The sequence below is a fragment of the Trachypithecus francoisi genome, unplaced genomic scaffold (assembly GCF_009764315.1).
Source record: "Trachypithecus francoisi isolate TF-2019V2 unplaced genomic scaffold, Tfra_2.0 Lachesis_group0, whole genome shotgun sequence".
Classification (NCBI taxonomy): domain Eukaryota; kingdom Metazoa; phylum Chordata; class Mammalia; order Primates; family Cercopithecidae; genus Trachypithecus; species Trachypithecus francoisi.
Window position 1 is genome coordinate 57,586,913 of NW_022681453.1, and position 24,080 is coordinate 57,610,992.

The following is a 24,080-nucleotide window of genomic DNA, read 5'->3' on the forward strand; positions in this document are numbered from 1 at the left end:
TCTTAGACTCTTCACTCTGGGGAGGGAAAAAGCTGGAAGAAGAAAGCCAGAGGGAGGTCCCCCAAGTGGTATTTTTCAAATCTGGCAGCATCTTACAACCTACTGGGGTAACAAAAAAAAAAAAAAAGTACTGATGCCCAACTCCACCCTCTGGAGACTGGGGTTTAATTGTTCTGGAGTAGTGTCTAGACAGTGGTATTTCCAAAAAAAAGAGAGAAATTCCCCAGGTGATTCAAATGCACTGCCAGGTCTGAGAAAGCCTTGTTCTAAAGCCTGGGAGCTGGTGTGCTGTCCTGGGTCTCTGTTGGGCAGCAGGATGGCAGGTGGCGCTGTCCCCTGGGGGAGGTGGGCCTCTGTCTAGATATCTTTCCTATTGTGTGGAATTCTCCGCCTTGAGGGTCTTGGTGGGCCTGGACACTGACTTTCCTAGTCTGTCTTGCAGCTGGGGCCAGATGGGAGACCCACACTGCCCCTACTGTGTCTGCAGCTGCTGTTAAATGGGAGGCCGGAAAGATGACTAAGCAGGTTCAGGGCCATACCCACTGCTGGGGGAGGAGAGGCACTGCGACCCTTGGAGGGAGCTGGGGAGAAGTCCTGGCAGGGAGTCCTGGGCCCACCATTCAAGGAGAGGGCAGCCGTCAGGCTATCTGCACCCAGGTGGGCAGTGAGATTTTGGGCCCTGTTGCTGGGTCTTTCTCCCCGAAGCTTGGTTTCCAGTGACACTGTGATCACAAATTTCTTGTCATCCAAACAGCTCAAGTTAGTTTATGTTGTTTGTAATTAACAGCAAACATTTAATGGAGGACTTATGATATACCAGACACTGATGTAAGCATCTTAACTTCAAAACAATCCTGTAAGGCAAGCACTACTTTATAGGCTAGGACACGGAGGCCAGAGGGGTGAAGCCACCTGCTGAAGGTCATACAGGGAGAACGTGAATTTAAATCAAAGCCATTGGGTCCCAGAGCCCAGGCTCCTAAACCTGTATTATTGCATGGGGTTATTATTATTGTTACTCTCATTTTCCAGATGTCAGAACTGAGGCTCAGAGAGGCGCAGGCGGCCTCTCCAAGGCTACCCAGTGAGGATGCAGATCCAGGAAGCTCAGCAAGCCTTCTCTTCCCAATCCAGGCTGCACAGGTGGGACAAGTGAGCTTCATGCCTGCTGGCCCTGGCGCCTCACTGCCCAGGGAGCTGGTGAGATTGTCACTGATGTAACTAACTTTGCTGCCCACTGTGATCATTCTGTCTAGACCTTATCAGCCTGAGACTTCCTCCAACCATGTCTCAGCCAGGCCCTGGGCCCCAAATTCCTGGTGGGTGATGCGTGCTTTCTCTGCGATAACAGCCTTGGAAGGGCTCTGAAGGGACGGCGGCTTTGGCCACATCTCCGGCTCAGATAACAGGATGGGAGAAGTGTCTCCATTTTATCTTGTGGAAGGCGGGCCAGGCCTTGGGTTCCGTGGGCTGCAGGGTGAGCTGCATCTGGCTCAGTGCCTCTCCTTCCAGGCCTGGGCCCTGTTGGGGGAGGGAGCCTCATTAGCAGTTGCCCAGGGTCTCTATCACCTCAGGCCACTGCCCCTCCTTCCCCCACAGGAGGAAGGATTCAATCTGTCACTTACTCATCAGATATTTACTGAGCACTCCCTTGGGTCAAGTCCCATCCAAATTACAGATAATCCCTGACTTACGATGGTTCAACTTAGGAGTTTTTGAATTTAGGATGTTGAGAAAGTGATACACACCCAGGAGAAACCCTACTTGGAATCCCCAGGCAATCATTCTGTTTTTCACTTTCTGTACAATATTCAATGAGTTACATGAGATATTCAACACGTCATTATAAAATAGGCTTTGTGTTAGATGATTTTGCCCACCTGTAGGCCAGTAATGGAAGTGTTCTGAGCACATTTAAGGTAGGCTTGGCTGAGCTATGATGTTCTGTAGGTTAGGTGGATGAAATGCATTTTCAACTTACTATATTTTTGATTTACGATGGGTTTATGGGGACATGATCCCATTATAATTGAGGAGCATCTGCACTTTCGGTTTGGCTCATTTCGGTTCATTTGATCTTTCCAATAACATCCTAAGATAGGCTTTGATGTCTTTATGTTCATTTTACTGTTGAGGAAATAAAGGCCCAGAGAGGTGAAGTAACTTGCCCAAGGTCACACAGCTGGTGTGTGGTGACTTTCTTAACGACCAGGTGATCCTACCTATAGTCATTTATAAATGAATAAGAGAAGTCAGCCAGTGACAAGCACTGCAATGAGAGTGCGGCTGAGTCCCAGGGTGGAGAGTGGTAGTTGCTACCTCTGCTGGGGTCTCAGGCAGGGCTTCTCTGGGGATGGTGGCATTTCTTTTTTTTTTTTTTTTTTTGAGACGGAGTCTTGCTCTGCCACCCAGGCTGGAGTGCAGTGGCCAGCTCTCAGCTCACTGCAAGCTCCGCCTCCCGGGTTCACGCCATTCTCCTGTCTCAGCCTCCCGAGTAGCTGGGACTACAGGCGCCCGCCTCGTCGCCCGGCTAGTTTTTTGTATTTTTTAGTAGAGATGGGGTTTCACCGTATTAGCCAGGATAGTCTCGATCTCCTGACCTCATGATAATGCAGGGATGAGTCAGCCACTGTGGATCTGGGGAAAAGCATCACAGGCAGAGGGAACAGCAATGGTAAAGGCCCTGAGGGAACAGCAAGCCGCAGAGCTCCAATGGGGAAACGGGCCCAGAGAGGAAGGCACCTGCCTGGGGTTAGACACAAGTTGGGGCAGGCCAGGCCCAGGCTGCCAGCTCAGGCTTTGGCCCCTCCATCCACTCCTGGCTCCTCTGTGGGTGGCCGCATCTGAGCCAATGGGCCCTTCCTGGCTCCAAGTCCTCTCTGCTGTGTGGCCCTGGGCAGGCAGCTGCCCTGCCCTGTGCCTTTGTTCTTGGCTGCCTCACCCCTGTCCTGGGCTGCGAGGAGACCCCTGGGGTGGGGGCGGGCACACTCTGGGCCCATGGCTGCTGCTCAGATGTGAGGTGGTGACCGCCAGGCCATGTGTCTCCGGACAGGGATGGGAGGGACTCAGAGAAACACAGAGACCAAGAGATAAAGTCAGAGGGAGATGCAGAGACCAAGAGGGACAAACCAAGGGAGACAGAGAGACGACATTAGATCAGAGATGGAGACCCCGAAAGAGACCCAGAAAGGAAGCGGCGTGGGCTGGGGGAAGAGACACCTCAGGGATCATGCAGTGGTCACAGGTATCAGAGCTGGGCTGAGGGAAAGGACAAACTGAGCCTGTCCCAAAGCTGGGGGCTCAGTACCGTCTGCCCAGGGACGTGCAGCAGCAGTGGAGCTGCAGGCAGGCCCTCAGGGTAGGAAGCAAGGCTGGAGGGAGGCAGGGCCTGGTCTCTGGGCAGTTTTGTACCTAGGCCCCTCAGGCTCTCACAATGTGCGCAAGGCTGCTGGGCCCATCTTCCAGGGGTGATCACTGAGGCTCAGGCTGGCTAAGGCGGCCGGACCCCAACCCCTAGCCCTACCCTGTGGGCAGCAGTGCCAGGTCTGGTACTCAGAGGTTAGGCTGGGCGCAGGGAGGGTGAGGGCTCCGCAGCGAGCGCGTCGGGCGGCCTCTAGGAGTCGGGTCTGCGCGTCTGGGCTCTCAGCTAACGGCGCCTGCCTGGCCCCCTCCCCGGCTGGCGGCCGAGACCCCGCCCCGGAGGCGGAGGCGGAGTCAGTGGAGGGGGCCAGGGACCGGTTGGTCCCGCCCCTCGCGCCTCCGCCCCGCCCCGCGCGCACACAGCCGGGGGCCGCCCGGGCTCTCGACGCGCCGACGGCCGGGCGGACGGACGGACGGACGCCGAGCGCAGCGCCCCGCGGTGAGTGCACGCGGCCCCTCCCGCCTGGACTCATCCCCGTCGGTCCGCGCCTCGCAGCTCAGGACTCGGGGGCGCTCGGACGCTCCGACGGCTGAGCGGACCCTCGGATGCGCCCAGCGGGCTGCCCGCGCCTCCACCCGCGCCGCGGGTCCGACCGGGTCTCACTCTCCCGATCCCAGCGCGGGGACGGCCCGCGAGCGCCGCGACCCAATGTACAGATGCGGGCACAGAGGCCGGTGCAGGGTGGGGGCCGGGGGTCCGAGGGCGGGTTCCCCCACCCCGGGTCCGCAGCTTCCTCTGCTCTGGGTCTCCCTTCTCCCCCAGGGCCAGCTCCCACCAGTCATCCCCTGGTCCCACTGCTTACCCCCACCCGGACCCAGGACCCCGCCGCCCCTCCGGTTCAGAGAGCTGGGTCAACACCCTCAGGGAAAGAAGACTAGAGTCCCCGGTCTAACACTACCCCCTCCGTCACCCCCAAGTCACACTCACCGCCACACACGCACTCACACCAGCAGAAGTTTCTGCACGCTCTGTGTTGGCACACCCAACCTCCCTGTCACCCCATCCTCCCTCTCCCAGCCCCATACTCACCCCCCCACCCAGCTCCCCCAGGCCAGAATCTCTGACATTCATCTCACGTCGGCTTAGCACACAATGCTCCACACACACGTGCCTTGCACACTGGCACCCCTCCGAGGCGTGCCTCTCTTAGCAGGCAGTTGTGTCTCGGATAAACACATGTGCCCTTACGGCCCTCTGACACGCACACACGTCTGCCACACAGGGGTGGCCATCACACGCGCATCTCCATCATATGTATCACACATGTGTCTCTCACATGCATGTGCTCCTCAAATATCTGGAATCACAAACACTGGGAGTGCCACACACACTGTGAGTCTCACACATGAGTCACAGACCCCCACGACTTCACAGTCCCAGCCCCCTGGCACTCCATGGGCAGTCCTGCCCTGTCCTGGGGCGTGGGGAGCCGATTTTGAAGGAGGGAGGTGGTTGCTTCTGGTGGAAGTTGCTTACCATGGGACCTGGCTGTGGGGATCATGGGGGTGGCTCAGCCTCAGGCTGGGCCTGACTCCTCACCTCCCTGCATCCTCTCTCCCTTTCCCTGCTCCAGTCTCCCAAATACGGGTGCTCTCCCTCCGTTTTTTGCTGCCACAAGGAGTTGCCCATTATCAGCTTTGCAGTGATCACTTGGGCCAGTCCCAAGCTGGCCTGAGCCAGCAGGCATCCCCTGACAGGCCAAAAAGAGAAAAAGGGAAGTGGATGGTTTGGGTGCTTGTGTCTACCGTGATGCCCCTGAGGTGTTGTTCTGGGCCCTCCCAGAGGGAGCCCTGATGAATTGGGTGGCAGCTGAGAAGTGTTCCCTCGGCCTGGCATGGATTGGGAGCCAGCTGATAGGGGCTCTGGGCCTTAACTTCCCTATATGCAAAATGGGGTGAAGACTCCCCAGCAGGAGGAAGAGAGTGAGGGAGCTACTCCCCTGGGGTGCACCCTTGACTTCCCGCCGTCCCCTCCCCTCCTGCAGCTGAGCTGTGTGATGGGGGTGAGCAGGGGATGAAGTCAAAGAATCTTATTCCGGAGGCACAAACCTGCCAACCCCGACTGTGGCTGGCCCAGCATGTTTTGTTTGGCTCTTGCCATGTTATTATTATTTTAAAAAATTAATTAGCTGCCAGCATTTACAAATTGGCAGTTTTCACGTAAAAGTCCGGATTTCCGTCTTCTCTTGAAAAAATCACGAGGTCTGATAGTTCAGGACCTGCATCTCCTGGCTGGTGCTGCCCGCTCCCAGCTCAGGGGATGGGGCAGGGGCGCTGTTAGGTCCCCATCCCCACCTGGCCCTCTTACACCTTCTCAGTTCCTGCCTGGCCTGTCTGGCCTGTGTGGCCTTTGTGCGGCTGTGACTGCTGCATGCATTGGGCTGATTTTGCTCCATTGCCCGCCTCAAGCATAGGCCCAGGCTGGTCCTCCGTGCATGGCTGGGGAAGCCCTGGGCAGGCCTCCTACCCTTCAAGGCCTTAGTCATTGGAGCAATGAGTGGTGCCCAGGGCCCTGGGCCACAGGGCATCTTTGTGATGTTGGCAGACACTTCCTGCTAGGCTGTGGGGGACGGTGGTTTGGGGACCCCATGAAGCAAGAGCTCATGCCAGACAGCATTCTCCGAGGCACACTTTGTTCATCGTTTTTCTTCCCAGAGCCTGCCACCCCTCCTGCAGGGTGGAACTCTTGCCCCTATTTAAGACATGGGGAAGGGGAGGCTGAGAAAGGGCCTCCCAGCAGGCAAAGGGGAGAGCTGGGGATCAGCCCAGGATCTTCTCCCTCCAAAGCAAAGCTCTTTGCCCCTCTCAGTGAGCCACTAGTGAGTGGGAGGACTTGGTCTCCTTGGCCCTGGCGGGAGTGCCCTGAGCCCATCCACACCTGACATGAAATAGGTGCTTCACAAATGCTTGGGGCCTGCTGATGGTAAGTGAAACCGTGTTCTCTGCAGCAAATTTGGGCCTAAGGTGATTGCACAGCCACTTACATCACCTTTGACACTTTTCATCTGCTGTAAAACCCGGCCCAGGATTCCAACTTGGGTCTTTTTTTTTTTTTTTTTTTTTTTTTTTTTTGAGGAGGAGTCTCGCTCTGTCGCCCGGACTGGAGTGCAGTGGCCGGATCTCAGCTCACTGCAAGCTCCGCCTCCTGGGTTTTTTACGCCATTCTCCTGCCTCAGCCTCCCTAGTAGCTGGGACTACAGGCGCCTGCCACCTCGCCCGGCTAGTTTTTGTATTTTTAGTAGAGACGGGGTTTCACCGTGTTAGCCAGGATGGTCTCGATCTCCTGACCTCGTGATCCGCCCGTCTCGGCCTCCCAAAGTGCTGGGATTACAGGCTTGAGCCACCGCGCCCGGCCCCAACTTGGGTCTTGATGGTCACATTCACCGTGACCATATCATCACCAGGTGGAGGCCACTGAGTCCTGGGTGAGTCCAGGAGGTCCTGGGACCATCATGGTGTGTCCTGTTGGACACCACATGCAGTGTTTGCTTTGCATTTAGGAGCTGTGGGTGTGAACATCTTTTCCTTAAACCCCTGGTTGGCCTAGGCACATGAGATCCCACATGGGACTGAGGGACTCAGGGCCAGTGTTAGGTAGGGGGCAGCTGCCCCTCTCAGCTCATGTTCCCCTGGGTGGCTGAGTGGGCGGCATGGTGTGGGGCAGTTGCTGCATTGTTCTATCCCAATTCCTATGGCCCTCTGCTCTCTGCCTGCCATCTGTATGTGGCTGAATTCATGTAAACTAAAGGCCTCCTTATGTGTGGCCTCTTGGAAGTTTGCTGCCTGAATGAAGACCAGGCCTGTGTGCGGCACGTGGGACTTGAGGTGGGGGAAGCAGCCCTGGCTTCTTCCTTGTATCTCCTGGAGAGGCTGACCCTAGCTTTTTTATTTCTGTCCTGCTGGGGGAGAGGTGCTGGGCCTGGACGTGCCAGGTGACGTCTGAGGCCTGGGGCCTGGTCTGTGTGTGACTGCGGTGTGCTCCTGGGTCTGGTCCTCCCTCTGCTGCGCCCCAGTCTTGCATTCTGTAAAGTGGGTCTGGGGCCGGGGCTGGTCTGTGTGTGACTGCGGTGTGCTCCTGGGTCTGATCCTCCCTCTGCTGGGCCTCAGTCTTGCGTTCTGTAAAGTGGGTGCTTCTGATGGTTTTCAGTGCTCAGGGTCTTGCTGTGGGGCGGTGGGGGGTAGAATTCTGGGACTGCTCTGCAGGAGGCAGTTGGGTGTGGGCCACCTCTGGCTTCTTGAACTCCCCCATCTGAGCCTTTCCCTGAGATACAGTTCCAACCTGGGACAGGCTTCTGGGCACTGTGTTCTCCCTGGCTCTTTGTGAGGCAGGAGCTGCAGCTGGGGGCCTGGCTCTCCTGGGCTAAATGGGGAGTCACTTGCCCATTCTGGGCCAGGCATGGTCTGGATAGGGGGCTCACAGAGGACAATGCAGACACCGTCATTGCTCCCACGCAGCTTGTATTCTAGTTGGAGTGGTGAAGTGGGGTGAGTGGAACGATTGGAGCTGTATTTAGACTCTGTCAAGGAGGTAAGGCCTGCCGGGAAGCGGCATCTAGGTGGGCAGGGAGGGCGCATTTGAGGAGGGGATTTCTGAGCTGAGCAAGGGGGGAAAGAGGGGGCAGCTTGTGCAAAAGACCTGAGGTGGAGCCTGCTTGGCATGCTAGGGACAAAGAAAGAGAGGAGGCTACAGTGGGTGACCGAGAGGAGAATGGGGCAGAGGAGGCAGGCAGGGAGTTGGAAAGCTACTGGAAAATTTTGAGCCGGGGTGCAATGAGGTCTGATTTTCATTCTAAGACCCCTTCCCTAGCTGTGAGGTCGAGAGGCTTTGTACCTCCGTGGAGAGATGTTGGCAGGACTGCTAAGCTGCCTGTGTCCCTGTACCAGGCCCTGTGCTGGGGACAGGCCTCACTTTGAGAAGCTACAGGTAGGTGGGGGAGGTCAACCTGTCCATAGGTGCTGAGGTACGGGGTGATGCATGCTGCTTCAACAGATGATGGCTAATCCTCACAGGGAATATTATGCAGCTGCAAAAAATGAGTATGCTCTCGATGGAAAGGTCTTCAAGATCTGTGACGAGAAGAAAGCAAGGTGTTGACTGGTGTGTAAAGTGTGCCACCTCTTGTGTAAAATTGGGATATAAATTCACATCCACTTGTATCTGCATCAGCAAATCAGGAGCTCGTTTCAGTGGTTCCCTGTGGTCACCTGGGGTTGGGGGACAAGGGTGAAAGGGGAGGTGAGACTTCCCACCTCATGACCTGTTATATTTTCTGGTTTTTGGGCTGTGTCACTGTGTCGCCTGTTCACATTACATGAAATTAAAAAGTAGTTGGTGGTTGAATGTTCATTTGTGAGTTTTAAGTGAAAATGTTTAAGATGGTTTTAAATTCTCTGTGTTACTGACCTTGTTGAACAGACTTCTTCCTGGTGTGATATATGAAAGTTTCCATTGTGATTAAAATTATATGTTACCAAAGTCACTTTTTGCAGTTTGGCCAGTGGACAAAAGAAAAAACCCCACCCATTCTCCCTCCCGCCTTGCCTTCTTCACCTCTCTTCCTGTGGGTGTTTCCTTCTGTGGAGCCGACTGCAGACTCCTTCTGCGGGGGCATCGCTGCATTTAACATTCTGTCCGAGCCTGTTTTCTCAGTCTGCCCCACTGCCCCAGGGTTTGGTGACAGGTCTGGGCCCCAGGGGTTGGGGAGCAGGACAGGGAGCAGCCAGGTGCAGGGAAGTCGCTTTCTGGCATTCTGCAGGGTTCCAGTCCAGCTCTGCTACTCACATACTGTGTTCCCTTGGGGCCAGTGTGTCACATCTCAGGTCTCAGGTTCCTCCTCTGGGAAGTGGGTGTCAAACTCCCTAGCTCTCAGGGTGGTTGGAAAAAGGAAAAGAGGAAGTGAGGCTGGGTCTGGTGGCTCACGTCTGCAATCCTAGCCCTTTGGGAGGCCAATGCAGGAGGATCACTTGAGGCCAGGAGTTCAAGATCAGCCTGAGCAACAAAGTGAGACCTCATCTCTACAAAAAATATAAAATTAGCTGGGTGGTATGCACTTGTAGTCCCAACTACTTGGGAGGCTGAGGCGGGAGGATCACTTGAGCCCAGGAGTTTGAGGCTGCAGTGAGCTATGACCACGCCACTGCACTCCAGCCTGAGAGAAGGGACGAGATCCTGTCTTTAAAAAAAAAAAAAGGAGGGGTCGGGCATGGTGGCTCACGCCTGTAATCCCAGCACTTTGGGAGACCGAGGCGGGCGGATCACAAGGTCAAGAGATGGAGACCATCCTGGCCAACATGGCGAAACCCCATCTCTACTAAAAATACAAAAATTAGCTGGGTGTGGTGGTGCACACCTATAGTCCCAGCTACTTGGAAGACTGAGGCAGGAGAATCGCTTGAACCCAGGAGGTGGAGGTTGTAGTGAGCCGAGATGATGCCACTGCACTCCAGCCTGGCGACGGAGTGAGATTCCATCTCAAAAAACAAACAAACAAACAAACAAACAAAAAAAGGAGGAAATGGGAGCACACGTTCCTTTATTCTGTAGGTGTTTATTGACCACCTGCTGGGTGCTGGGGACTGTTCTGGGTGCTGGGGACTGTTCTGAATGCTGGGGGTAAAGCAGTGACCAAGACAATGTCCTCTACCCCCACAGAGCTGGCTCCCACAGGGAGACTCAGATGGGAAACACACTGATGCACACTATGGTGTCCTTGCCGACCCTGTGTGCCAGGAGGGGTGGAGACGCTGGTCCAGGACAGGGACTGGAATTGGGGCTGTTTTAGGTAAAGTGTCAGTGGGGGCCAGGACCCAGCCCTGGATGCTGCTGAGGAGAGGGACATTAGGACTGAGGATACAGCAGGTGCAGGTGATTGGGTGTGAGGATACAGCAGGTGCAGGTGATTGGGTATGATGAGGAGCTGCTGGTGGATTCTGGTTTGGGGAGGGGTGGGGTCTAATTGAGATCCTAAAGGTCCCTTCCCCTGCACTGCTGCTGGCAGGGAGCAGGCTGGAGGGCAGCTTTGGGGAGCCATGCAGCAGAGTCCAGGTGAGAGAAGTTGGGGCTTGGATTAGGGCGGTGGCAGCATTGGAGGTGAGAAGTAGTCAGATTTGGACTGACTTTGCAGGTGGGGCTGCCAGGTTTCTTGATGGATTGGAAGTGGAGTGAGTGAAAGGGGAGGCCAGGGTGAGACCGGCCATCCTGCCCCATGGTGGACACAAACACCATGCGTGGCTTCTGGTCCTTAGCCGCCCTCTGTCATCCAGTTTCCTTCCCCAGATCGCCGAGTGTGGGTGGTGCAGGTGTCCCTGTGGCTGCAGGCAGCTCTGCCTCCAGGGCTCCTTCTGAAAGCTGGGGCTGCAGAGGTCTACCCTCCCAACAGATCGGACAGAGGGGCTGCTCCTGTGTGCTACAGGGGCAGGGGGGACCACCGGGCTGTGCCTCCAGCCAGGCATTATGGGGTGGTGGGGAGCAGTGGCTTTGTGACTTCACCTCGGGAGGGCCAGGAGCCTTGACTGGGTGTTATGTGGGGAGGGAGAAAGCCAGGGAGGCTTTCCTCTGTGTGGGGAGCCAGGGAGGGGCTCCGTGGAGTTGGCGTTCCTGCTTTAGCATCTCTATGAAACCCTTTGCCAGGGAGTGTGCCCCGGGCCTTGGATTCTCTTCATCACCCCACAGTGCTGGCAGTAGCCTCTGGTGTGGGCCAATGCTGTGCCGGGGGCTGGTGCACAGAGGAGCGGAACACAGGGCCCCTTCTAAGGTCATCCCCAGGGGCACCTACATGGGTTGTTCTGAAATGCTTTGTCGGGACCATCCCGACAAAGGAGGAGAACGTTGAAGCCATGGGAGCTGGGGAGGCATCTAGCTGAGCCTGGGTGGTCAGGGAGGGCTTCCTGGAGAAGGTGGTGTAGACACTGTGATATGAAGGTAGAAGAGTGAGGGGCACCTGGGGACAGGATAAAGCCTGGCTTCTTTCAGAATGGGGGCTTGGAGGAAGAGTGGAAAGTAAGGCTGGCGAGGCAGACTAGACCCTGAAAACAGAGGCCCTCCAGTCCTGGCAGCCTCAGGGCGTTGCGAGCAGAGGAGGTGCGGCCAGACCGTGAGATTGAAGGGTCCCTCTGCAGCCCAGGTGTAGGGGTGGGTCTGGAGAGGGCAAGGTGGCAGGTGGGAGGCCTGTGAGAGTGACAGGGCTGGGAAACTGAGGCTCAGAGGGGAGCGTGCTTGCCTGCAGTCGCATAGCGACTGAGGAGGAAGAGCTGGGACGGGAGCCAGCTCCGTCCACCTCCAGGTCCTGCCTGGCGAGCTGCCCTCACATACGGGGCACCACTGCACGCCCACACCACACAGTCGCCTCCTCCGGGCACGTCCTTTCCCAGAGCCCCTCGTGGGTCAGCCGTGCGTCATTTTGTGCCATTGTCTTCAGTTATTGGAATTTGGAAACGTTGCAGAAATGCCTGTCTCTCTCCTCATATATGGAGATTGTTGCAAAGCAAGTGCTGGTTTGGGGAAAGGTTATTTCCTTCCTCCAGGGCGGGCAGCCCGGCTTTCCTGAGAGGGGCTGTATTGTAGGCGACCAGTGCGTCCCGCCCAGGTCTGTGTGCTGGTAAGGAAGTGGTGCCACCCACCTGTGCCAGGCCAGGGATGTGGGGGGCAGCACTCACGTGCTCAGACAGACCCTGCCGGTCCCAGGCCTCACATCTTGTCGGGTCTCTGGTTGTTCTTCTGTGAATCAGGGGCAACCCCAGGCTCTGCTGACACTGTTGCCCAGGAAGAGCCTGAAACGGGAGGAGGTCTCTAAAGTGTGATGAGGCCCAGCTGGGCTCATGGGGAGCTCTGTGGGCTTTGAGCGCTGCCTGGGCCTGAGCCCCTGGAGCCTGTATCATGAGGGGTTTGTCTCCCAGCCTCAGCTTCTCCATCCGGACAATGGGCCTGGTGGTAGGGGCCCCTAGTAGGGTTGGTGTGAAGGCTGAAGGATGAATGGAGAGCCCCAGGCCTGCTTTGGGGAGGCAGACAGTGCTGCTGGCCGTAGCTGGTTCTTGAGTGTGGCTGAGTGCAGCCACCCATGTCTCCTGTGGCTTCTGTCTTCTGGCCACGGAGACACCATCATCTGTGTTGGGGCCAGCCCTTGGGCTTGTGATCGGGGTACCCCAGTGCTTGATAAGCCTCCCAAAGTTCTTCCCTCCTTAGCCTGGGTCCCCCATCCTGGCCTTGAATCCCCAGCCCCGACCCTGGTCCTGAGTTGAGCTTTTAGATGATCCAGAAAGTTCTGTTCTTAGAGTCTCCTCAAAATGAAAACACATCGTCAAAAAACATTGATGAGCACACATGTGCGTGCCCGCACACACACGTTCTGTCTTTCTCTCTGTCTCTTGTCTGTCTCTGAAGATCCCACTCGTCACTGTGGTTTCTTAGATAACTTCCCTAGTCCTTGGAGTGGAGAGACTCACTGTCCTTGTGGTGGCTGGTGTTGGCTAAGCGTCTCAGTGTCCTCCCTCATCTCTGTTCCCCTGCATGGCTGTGGAAACAAATTTCACTGCTTTGGCCCATGGGCATCCCAGGGGCCCTGACGGCTATTGTCTGATAATGGGGCTGGTAGAGGCAGGGGGCTTATATAGGGACCTGTGCACTTTCTTGGGGAATAAGCCAGAGGGTGTCAGCTTCCTTTCTGACAGAGTGAGGATGAGCTTCACTACCGTATTTTCGGCTGCATCCTCCCACCTCCTCTCATTGACATCATACTTAATAACTTAATGTAATTTTAAAAAATCACTTCTCCATTTTGCTTGTACTTACCTTTTTTTTTTTTTTTTTTTTTTTTAAGACTGAATCTCACTCTGTCACCCAGGCTGGAGTGCAGTGGTGCGATTCCAGCTCACTGCAACCTCTGCCTCCCAGGTTCCAGTGATTTTCCTGCCTCAGCCTCCCGAGTAGCTGGGACTACAGGTGCACGCCACCACACCGGGTTAATTTTGTATTTTTGGTAGAGACGGGGTTTCACCATGTTGGCCAGGCTGGTCTCAAACTCCTGACCTCAGGTGATCCACCCGTCTTGCCCTGCCAAAGTGCTGGGATTACAGGCGTGAGCCACCGCGCCTGGCTGCTTATACTTACTTTTAAAGGAAACCGTTGATCACAACTGTAGATAGAAATCAGGATCACTTGCCCTAAACCAACAATACCCATAAAAATAAATGTAGCACCAAAAATACGGTGCTTAACATCCTAGCCACCTTGTATTCCCTGCCACAGCCTTGAGCCCGAGTGAGTGTTGCCTGGTTTTTATTTATTTATTTTTATTTTTATTTAATTAATTTATTTTTTTGAGATGGAGTCTCGCTCTGTCTCCCAGACTAGAGTGCAGTGGCACAATCTCGGCTCACTGCAAGCTCCGCCTCCTGGGTTCACGCCATTCTCCTGCCTCAGCCTCCCGAGTGGCTGGGACTACAGGCACCCGCCACCACGCCCAGCTAATTTTTTGTATTTTTAGTAGAGACTGTGTTAGCCAGGATGGTCTCGATCTCTTGGCCTCATGATCCGCCCACCTCGGCCTTCCGAAGTGCTGGGGTTACAGGCGTGAGCCCCCGTGCCCAGCGCCCTGGTTGTTAAAAAGAACGGTTGGCAAGCGTCTGAGAGGTGTGGGAGGCACACCCATTCTGCCCAGAGACGGTCTCTGATAGTGGGATTGCTTCAGAGGGAGTTGCAGGGACATTTCCTCACCACAGGACCACCGAGCTTTGGTGCTTGTCCCTGAAATCAGCTGTCTCTGCACAGTCATCTCTAGCCCTACTGGGAAAGGCCCCTGTGGCTGGGCATGGCATACCTCACATCTCCTGGGGCTGCCTTGGTGGGTTTCGTGCTGGGCTGGGGTCAATGGAGGAGGCCCCAGGCCTCTAGCAGGAATGTCTTCTCTGAGACCAAGTCTCTGGCTCTCAGGGAGTGGCCATGTCCTCTGTGTCCCCAGCTCCATGCCCTAAGACTGTCCTAGTGGGTTCCGGCTGCGGTAGCAAATGTCACAGATGAGTTGAGGAGGGGATTGAAGATGGACATTTATTTCTCAGTTGTGGAGGCCGGAAGTCTAAGCCCTAGATTTCATTCCTGGTGAGAATTTTCTTCCCGTTGTGCACATGGCTGCCTTCTTGCTGTGTCCTCATGTGGTGGGGGGCGGGGAGTGGGGAGTAGTGGAGGGAAAGAGAGAGAGAAGGGAAGAGAGGGAGGGAGGGCGAGTGAGCCCTGGTCTTTCTTCCTGTAAGGACACTAATCCACACATGAGGGCTCCACCCATGTCTCCTAATGGGTGGCCCCACCTCCTGATACCATCCCACTGGGGTCAGGGCTTTCACATAGGAATGTGGGGAGGACACAGATGTTCAGCCTGTAACAGACTGGTTTAATGAACTGCCGAGGATGGAAATGCTGTAATACCAGCTGCTGGTCCCTGAATGGTCACCCTGTGACCCCAAGGCAGGGTGTGGTGGGGAAGCCGTGGCTTCCTGTGCATGGGATGGGAGGAGTGACCCCTTCTTGGCCCCAGATGTTGGCGTTCCCAGGGGCTGGTTGGGCATCAGCACATGACACGGTAGCCCACCTGTGACCTGATCTTGGTCCCCCACAGTGACTTCAGAAGTTGGCCTGCCCATTGCTGGAAGCAGGGGCCCCTTTGCACAGGCTTCTCTGTGTCTGAGGCTACTCAAGAGATATAGGGGCCCCACTCCATCCTCATGGAAGGACTAGTGATCTGTCAGCCCTGGGTCAAGCTGCAGCCACCAGGACTCCCTCACGCCCCATCTTTCTTTTGTCTCTGCCTTTCTGTGTGAGCCTGCCTGATTCTCTCGAAATGATGCCCACCACATGGCAGGAAATGTGTGCCCACCTTCAGAACTTGCTGTTTCTTCCCCTGCAGGTGGTCTGTGTTTTCTTTTATTTCCACTTCAAGAGCTCAGGGAGGGGCTGGGCACGGTGGCTGAAGCCTGTAATCCCAGCACTTTGGGAGGCCGAGACGGGCGGATCACGAGGTCAGGAGATCGAGACCATCCTGGCTAACACAGCGAAACCCCATCTCTACTAAAAAACACACAAAAAAGCTAGCCGGGCGAGGTGGTGGGCGCCTGTAGTCCCAGCTACTCGGGAGGCTGAGGCAGGAGAATGGCGCAAACCCGGGAGGCGGAGCTTGCAGTGAGCTGAGATCCGGCCACTGCGACCAGCCCAGCCTGGGAAGAACGTCTGCCCTGGGCCAGTCAGCTGTGGCTGGGGAGGGTCAGGGGGTCATGCGTTGATGTGGCCCCAGGGGCATGTCTGGAGCCGTTCCCTGAGCCTGGGGACTGAGCGAGGCAGCCTGCTGCCCTAGGAGGGCTCTAGTCTACTGCAGATATACAGTTTCATAACACCAGCAACATAGACATTTTGGGGTTGTCAGCCACGAATACAAGAAGGTGTTCCTTCTTTCTTTGTTGTCACAAATGTCAGGATAATTTTGGTTACAGGTGATAGAAAGTACAATTTCAGCAAAAATGTCACGGAACTAAAAAAGTACGGGATGTAGCTTCACGCATGGCTATATCCAGGGCCTCTGCAAACGCCATCAGGACTGGGTCTCCGTCTCTTGCTCTGCTGTTCTCTGTGTTCCATACTCCCAGGCAGGCTGTGCCATGTGGTGGTTAGGTGCCCCAGCAGCTCCAGGCTCAGAAGCTCTGGAGCAAGGCAGCCCCCTCCCAGGAGCATCAGCGTGGGCCATGTGACTGGGTTGTGTGACTGTTCTGACCTGTCACCGTGGATGGGGCAGGGACACCTCTCATTGGCCATCCAGCAGTCCACCTAGCCTGAAGTGTGAGAGGGGGTTCCCCAGAGGAAAAAGAGAGGCTGATGTGATTAGACCCATTGTGCAGATGAAAGCATTGCTGCTCAGAGGGTCACGTGCTCCAAGGTGCCCAACAACCTACTGGCAGGGCTGGGTTCAAATTTGAGCTCTAATCTCTGGGAGTCCAGAACTTGGTCCTGCTGGCTGTCTCTCTTGGCTTTGGCAGCAGGGGCTGACTGCCTTGGAGGCCTCCAAGGCTCTTGAGCCTGACAGTTATACCACAGACTGGGCCAGACACCGCTGTTGGTTACACACCGGCCGCCTCACTGGCAGCCCTGAGAAATTCCTAAATTTCAGGGCCGTGCAAATAAATTGGGCACAGCAAAGGCCTGAGGGAGTCACAGAGGAGACTGGGCTGCCTGCTCCCTTGGCTGCTGCCTCCTTCCAGATGCTGTGGTGACCGAGGGAGCCTGGGTCTGCCGTAGGCCAGCCCCGCCTGCCTGTCTGCACAGGCTGTCTGTCTCTGGCTGTCTGCTTGACTTTCGGTCTGTGCTTCTCTCCATCTCTCTGTCTTGCTCTCTTTCTGTCTCCCTGGTGGATCTCTTTCCTTGTCTCTGTCAGTCTCTGTGTCTCTTTCTGCCTGTCTCTTGCTGGCCCCACTCCCCCTACCTGGCCACCCAAGTCTAGGATCTCAGCCCTTTGTGAGACTAAAAGCAGACGCAGGAGTGAAAGTGCTTGTGTATAGTCACTTAGCCAGTGACTAGCCAGGTGACTTCAGGGAAGCCTTTTCTGTTTCTGAAGCCCTTCTGGGATAAATGTTTGTGATACTCACATTCATCACTCATGCCATCCTCTGTGCCAGCCCTGTGCTAGGGCCATACGGATTAATTAATCTACCCCTCTGTACTTACCCACCCATCCATATACCTACACACCCATCCACCCACCCACTTTTTTAGCCATCCATCCATCCACCCACCTGTCCATCTACCTACATACCCCACCCTTGGGGCTTGGCCTTAAAGCATGGGGTGGGATTTGGGTGTTCAGGGTTCTAGGAGAGTTTCAGGAGAGAGGGCGTCGCAGGTTGAGCTAATGATAAGAGAAAAATGGGGGGTTGGGAACCAGAGAGCATTTTCCAGTTTAGCAGGGGTTGGGTGTGTGGAAGACAACAGAGGGGAATGGGTTAGGAAAGCTAGGTGGGGTTAGATGGTGAAGGGCTTTGAATGTCTCCGTTAGGAGCTTTTTCTTTATCTTTGGGCCACAGATCTTCAGCCAGGGGTCTGTGAGTGGACTCCAGGGAGTCTATGAAACTCCCTCACACAGCAGTTTTAGGTATGTGCCCATGTGTCTGTTAAGGCTTTTGGTTGCAAGGGACAGAAAACCTGGTCCAAGTTAGCTTAATCAAAAGGAGTTCATGTCATTGTGAAGTTCAGCTTTCAGTTAGCTTCAGGCACAGCTGGATCCAGGTGCCGGGCAGTGATCACTATGACCTGTTTCTTTTTGTTGGATTTCTTGGCTTTTATGTGTTTTATGAGCAGGTGCCAGCCTCTAACAGTCTCCACTTGATGACAAGATGGCTTCAGGTATCCTTGATATTAAATCATCTTTAGTCTAATACAGTAGGAAAGAGAGAAGCCATTTGCCCAGTGTTTCACCTGAGGTGGGTCTTATAGGCTCTAATTGTGCTGGTGTCCATCTCTGAGTCAGGCACTGTTGCGAGGGGGAATGGGAAGTGCTGATTGGAGCTCCAGCAGGGTGATGGGGGCACAGAATGAAATCTAGGGGCTGTTCTTGGAAAGAGGCTGAATATGTGCCAGGTGGTCAGAAACCACCTGGCATCGCTGCAGAGCTTGGTTCATTATGGGCCTTTTTTTGGTGGAGCTGGGTGTGTGTTATCCACAGCTTTTTTCACATTCTCCAGGGGGCCAGAGCTGATAGAGAACCATTCAGGGTTTGGAGCAGGGATGAGAAGTGATGAGCGGTCCCTGGAGGCAGGATCTCGGTCCAGGGGTAGACCATGTGGAGGATGCCTGGGGATCTTAGGACTCCCCCCACCCCAGGGGGGGCAAGGGTGTGCCTCCTTTTAGGGTCGGGTGGAGGGTGTGTGGAGCGCCAGGTGGGGAGGGCGGTGAGCTCAGCCTTGGCCGTGGGCAGCCTCATTTCTCATCGCTCCCACCCTGGGAGTGTTTCCTCTTTGCAGAGGAGTAACTTGTGGGGAAGGAAAATACCAGCTCTCTTCAATGCCAAAAGCAACATTTTCTTTTCTCAAAGGTTGATTAAAAGTCACGGACATTAATCTTTGTAATTTTTCACCTGCTTATGTTGGTAATGAGATTAGTGATTGTGTATGTAAGGTCACCTCTTACCTAAAATTGAAGGAGCTTTTTATTCATTTCTTGTTTTTTCTTGTTTTAGGGAGGAGAGGGAAGGGAGGGGAGAAAACCCTGGCTGTTCCACTTGAAGGATTATTTTTCCCAGGGTTCTCATGAGCTCACCCTGTTGAAGGAAGGACCCAGTGACCAGTGAGCGTGTGAGGAGCACGAGACACCTGGCACCCTAAACCCCACCTGCGGCCCACGGCTTGGTCTGTATTTCACATGCAGGGCTTGCCCTGGACCTGCCGTCTCCCTCCTCCTCCTTGGGGGTCTCACACGACCCATCCAGCCTCACCTGCTCAACAGAAAGGACCATAGACCTCTCCTCATCCTCCTGGCCCGGTAGCCCTTTCCTCGCAGCCAAGCTTCTGGTCTTTTTGCACATCATGCTATTATTAAGACATTTGCCCATGAGGAAATGAAGGCAACTGTAGTTTTCAAGATTGAAGCCAACATGATTACTTTGCTTTGATAATTTGTGAATTTCAAATCACTCCCCTTCTTTCCAAGTTTCTCCTGCCAATACCTTCTCTGGCTTTTGTTTCCTTTTTCTGGATTACTGCAATGGTACTTTTTAATTTTTTTAAAAAAGTCTCTCTCTCTTGTCTTTTAGTTACGGGGTTTTGCTCTGTCACCCAGACTGGAGTGCAGTGGTGTGATTATAGCTCAATGCAGCCTCCAACTCCTGGGCTCAAGTAATCCTTCCACCTCAGCCTCCCAGCTAGCTAGATACAAAGTTTCTTTGAAGGGGAAGAAAACACACACATACAAAAGAGTAGCTAAAAGTCGGTGTAGGGTGGTAGAGGAAATGCTTGGATAACCACCGCCTAGGCAAAGCAAGAGGACACTGCCTGCCCCCATAGGTCCTCCGATTTCCCTTACTGGCTGCTAGACTTTGAGGGTGACAACTCCTGCTTCACTTTCTAGTTCTCGTTCCTACATTTGCAGTCCCTGAATGATATAGCTAAGATTTTACCAGGTTTTATACTTTATATGACCAGAATCTGTCTCAGATTTCTGAAAAGGGGTGTCTACAGTTTGTTCTTGAATTCCCAGTGTGCTGTGACCTAGTGGTGGCCCTGCCACCCTATTGGGACAACATCCACTAAATGTACCAGATGCTTTGCCGAGGTCCCTGGGCCCTGGATGCAGTGACTGACTGAATGCCCCCTCCTTGGCATCTCTTCTTCCTTGATGTGCATGTTCCCCTCCCCAACCTCTATCATTTTTCTCTGTGCTGCTCACTTCCCAGCGACCACTCTCTTCCTTGTTTGCTGCATGCCAGCTGCAGTGTGTCAGGCTGGTTCCTGCCTCAGGGCATTTGCACATACTGTTAGTGCTGCTTGGGATACCGTTCCCCAGATCTTTGCATGGCCACCACATTTTTGCATGATACCACCAAGTAGGTGTTGGCTGAAATGTTGCCTCCGAGGCCTCCTCGTTTGACCATTATTGCCAAAGGAGCATGCAGTCTGTCTCTGTCGCAACGCCCTTATTTCTTCCCCCCGTCAGAATGTTGGCTGCATGCGGGTAGGACTTTCTCTCGTCTTGTTCACTGCCATATCCCAGCATCTGCAGTGGGCTGGCGGGTAGCAACTGTTTGATGAATAGCTGCAAACTAAAGGACTCTAGCTCTACTTTCTCGGCCAGACAGACCTGTTCAAATCCCCACAGCTTTTACGATTTATGTGGCCTTGGACAGATCATTTACTCTGTCTGGGCCTCAGTTTCCTCGTTTGTAGGTGTTAAATGGTTAAGGAAAATAAATATCCCTGGAAACTCGCAGTCCAGTGATTGGCATTGTGTTGGCACTGAGGAAGTGGTAGTTAGACACGAACTTGATTAACTGCTAAAATTCCTACTTAATGCTTTGTGCCAAGAACAAGTTTATTTTTCCCCAGTGAACTAGATGACTTCCTCTTATCAGAGAAGGAGTACCGGGTCACCCTCTAATTTCCCTTTTGGCCTTGGCTGCCAGGAAGCATACTGCGAAGGGGAGGTCTCAGGAGCAGCCCTTATTTCCTGTCCATTTTCAGTGCAGTTCTTCTTCCTTTTCTTCTCCCTGTTCTTTCTTTATTTACGTTTGGCTCTACAGTGCATGTGTGTGATTATTGTCTTTCATTTTGGTAAAATATATGTAACATGAAGTTTACTTTTTTTTTTTTTTTGTGATGGAATCTTGCTCTGTCGCCCAGGCTGGAGTGCAGTGGAGCGATCTCGGCTCACTGCAACCTCCACCTCCTGGGTTCAAGCAATTCTCATGCCTCAGCCTCCCGAGTAGCTGGAATTATAGGTACATGCCACCACACCTGGCTAATTTTTGTATTTTTAGTAGAGACAGGGTTTCACCATGTTGACCAGGATGGCCTTGATCTCCTGACCTCGTGATCTGCCCACCTCGGCCTCCCATAGTGCTGGGATTGCAGGCCATGCCTGGCTGAAATATACCATTTTAACCTTTTTAAGTGCACAGTTCAGTGGCATTATGGAAATTCACATTGTTGTGCAACCATTATCACTATCTATTTGCAGAACTTTTTCATTATCCTGAACAGAAACTCTGTCCCCATTAAGCAGGAGCTCCTCCTGCTTCCCACCTCTAGTCCCTGGACCCACCATTCTACTTTCTGTCTCTGAATTTGATGACTCTAGATATCTCATAGAAATGGAATCACACAGGATTTGTCCTTTGGTATCTGGCTTATTCACCTAGCACGGTGTCCTCAGAGTTCATCTGTGTTGCAGCGTGGGTCAGAATGCCCCTCCTGTCAAGGCTGATAGTGTTCCATTGTATGGAATATTTTGTTCATCCGTCCATCCATTGATGGTCACTTGGGTTGATCCGTGTCACTCGAGTATATCATGAATAACAGTGTAGTGAACTTGGATGTGCCAATATTATTTTTAAAAAATTACTTTCTGGGCCTCAGGTGGTCTCAGGCCCACTTATAAATTAAGGGTAGATTTTTGGACAGTTTCTAGGACCAGGCTGTCTTGCCTGCCTCTACCTGGTGTGTGTCTGTGTGTCTGTGCTCAGTAAACTCCATGGCCACGGTGGGTGCCCACCCAGGTCTCTCACCTGGAGGTGCACGTGTCTCCCAGCGGCCACAGGTGCTGGCTGCTGATGGCTCACACCTGTGCCTTCTCCAGTCACCTGCCCTTTGCTGGCAGGTGTCACTTCCCCATGAGGTGCCTGGGAAGTCACTCTCCATGGTCTTTGGCCAGTGACTGACATGCCTCTGAATGGGATGAGACTGGGGCGCCCCCCCACACTGCATGGCTTCTTGTGGGTCTCTGGACTGCAGCTGAGATGCAGCCTTGCCCAGCTCCCCCTGGCTCTGCCTGCTTTCCTTTGCCCTTCTCCGGAGCGCTCTCCCCCGACAGACCATGCCCTCAAGTGTCCCTGCCTCGGACTCTGCTTCTGCGGAGCCCAGTCTAAGACAGTGTGCAGCTCACATATCCCTCTGAGCACTGTGGGTCTTGCATTACTGTGGGTGTTGGGTTGGACTCTGATGCAGCTGACATACTGAGGCTGACTACACCATGTGGCTAGGGGTGGTCTCCTTGGAAGAGGGCGAGAACTCCCAGCATCTACCACATATAGAAGAGGAAGGTCCTAACCCAGGAAACCAAGCTATTCTGGAGGCGACCCTGGGGCGGGGTGGTTGGAGGGGCAGGAGCTCCCACCTCATGCAGGCCTCTCTCCTCCTAGTGTGGTCAAGAGATGCTCCAGCCTTGGAGTGTTCGGGCTGGTAGAGATGACCCAGGGAGCCCAATGATGCCAATGGGAAGGGAGTGTGGATCTCGATTAGTCCAGGGAAGCCCTGTTGCTGGGCCCCACAGCTTCATTGTCAGATGTCCTGACATTAGTTATCATCTTAAATTAATTATCAGTGAATAATATTGGCAACCAATTTAAAAAGCACCATGTGGGCCCCACAAACACATCTGTGTGTGGACAGGCTGGGGGTCTGGTTTGTGCCTGCTCTCTGCTTGGACTTGGGCCCGGGGGTAGCCGTGTGGGCGGAGCCAGCGGACCAGGTGGTACTGATTCCGGGTTTCTTTGTCACTGTCTTGTCTGTGAGTGTCTTGTGTGTTTATTTCCCTGCTGTCATCCTCAGCTGTTTGCAAGTCCCAGTGTTTTGATATAGCTGCTTATTAGTTTTTAAAAGAGATCCCCTGCAAATATTTAAAAAATTTTAAAGCCATACCGGCACCAACCTGAGACTTCGTTCTTATCTATAGTTGCCTGATCAAATGGAGGTTGCCCAGTTAAGTGGAATTTCAGATAAGTGACGGATGTATCCCAAATACTGTACAGGACATCTTTAAATGCTAGACAGTTCTCCATCATTTCTCTGAGATGTCTATGCACATCCCAGATCTGTATTTGCTGGATCTCATCAGAGCCAGAAGGGTCAGAGCTGGAGGCGGGAAGACCTTTCCTTCCTGATCCAGTGTCACATCCTGTGGCCTGTGTACCCACTAAGGTGGGACCCCACTTTCCACAGTGGCAGCACTGGAGATGTCCCCCCCAGTTGGCCTTGACCTTCCATTGTCCTTGCCAGCCCAGAGAGGTTTCATGTGGGGCCTGCTGTGGATGAATGTGGAGGTTAATTTATCTAAGGAAGCAGTGTCGCTTTACTATAGGATGTGTGTTTGTTTTTGTGGTAGGTTGGGGCCCTTCCCTGGATAGCAGAGCGAAGAGCTTGTGGCCAGGTAAGAGAGGCAGCTGGGGCCTGAGCCACATCCTGAGGCACTTCTGCCTCTGATGTGCCAGAGCCCTCCCTCCCCATTCTGACTGCACCAGGTGCCTTGTGGGGACTGGGCAGGTCTCCAGGGGGCTCACACTGTGTGCTGAGTCACCTGTCCGTGCTGGACACTGCGTGGGGAAGACCCTGGCTGAATGTCTCCCCGCTCCCACACTGCCCTGTGCACGTTCAAGTGATGGCCCTGAGTACGTAACCCCAGGTGTGAACCCTGCTGCCACTTTAGAATACCCTGGTCCCCCAACCCACAGCAGGGATTTGATCAACAAAGACCAAAGCTGTGGTAGCCTCACCCACCGCTGGTCCTGTCTGGAGCCTGCTCTTGTGTCTCTACTCCAGCGGCAAAGCCTTGCTCACAGTGCTGGATGCACTCCCAGATGCTAAGTGCTGAGTGCCACTTCATAGTAGCTTGATGTCCTCATTGTCACCTAAATGCCCATTGTCATTTTGGCTCTTCCTGTGAAGAATGGGCCGCCAAATACAGAGGAATGGCTAGGCGCAGAGGCACACGCTTGTGATCCCAGCACTCTGGGAGACGAGACAGGGCGATTGCTTGAGCCTAGGAGTTTGAGACCAGTCTGGGCAGCAGAGCAAGATCCTGTTTCCTGCCTATTTTTTAATGCCATGATTTATATTACACACATGATGATATGTAAAGCATGCATCTTTTAAAAATGCCAACAGTTACCAACCCTCACCCCTCCTAGGGGTACAGCCTGAGGCCA

General features: G+C 54.1%; 1 protein-coding gene across 3 annotated transcripts in view; it reads left to right on the forward strand.

Moving 5' to 3' along the window:
* The first annotated feature begins 3,756 nt into the window (after positions 1-3,756).
* Positions 3,757-24,080, forward strand: part of FBLN2 (fibulin 2) — a 90,581-nt gene continuing 70,257 nt past the window's right edge. For 2 of the 3 annotated variants that reach the window (XM_033210775.1, XM_033210776.1), the window contains exon 1: positions 3,757-3,859. The gene's annotated coding sequence lies outside the window, so the exon portion shown is untranslated. The remainder of the gene's footprint in view (positions 3,860-24,080) is intronic. The other variant, XM_033210777.1, reaches the window with a different exon arrangement.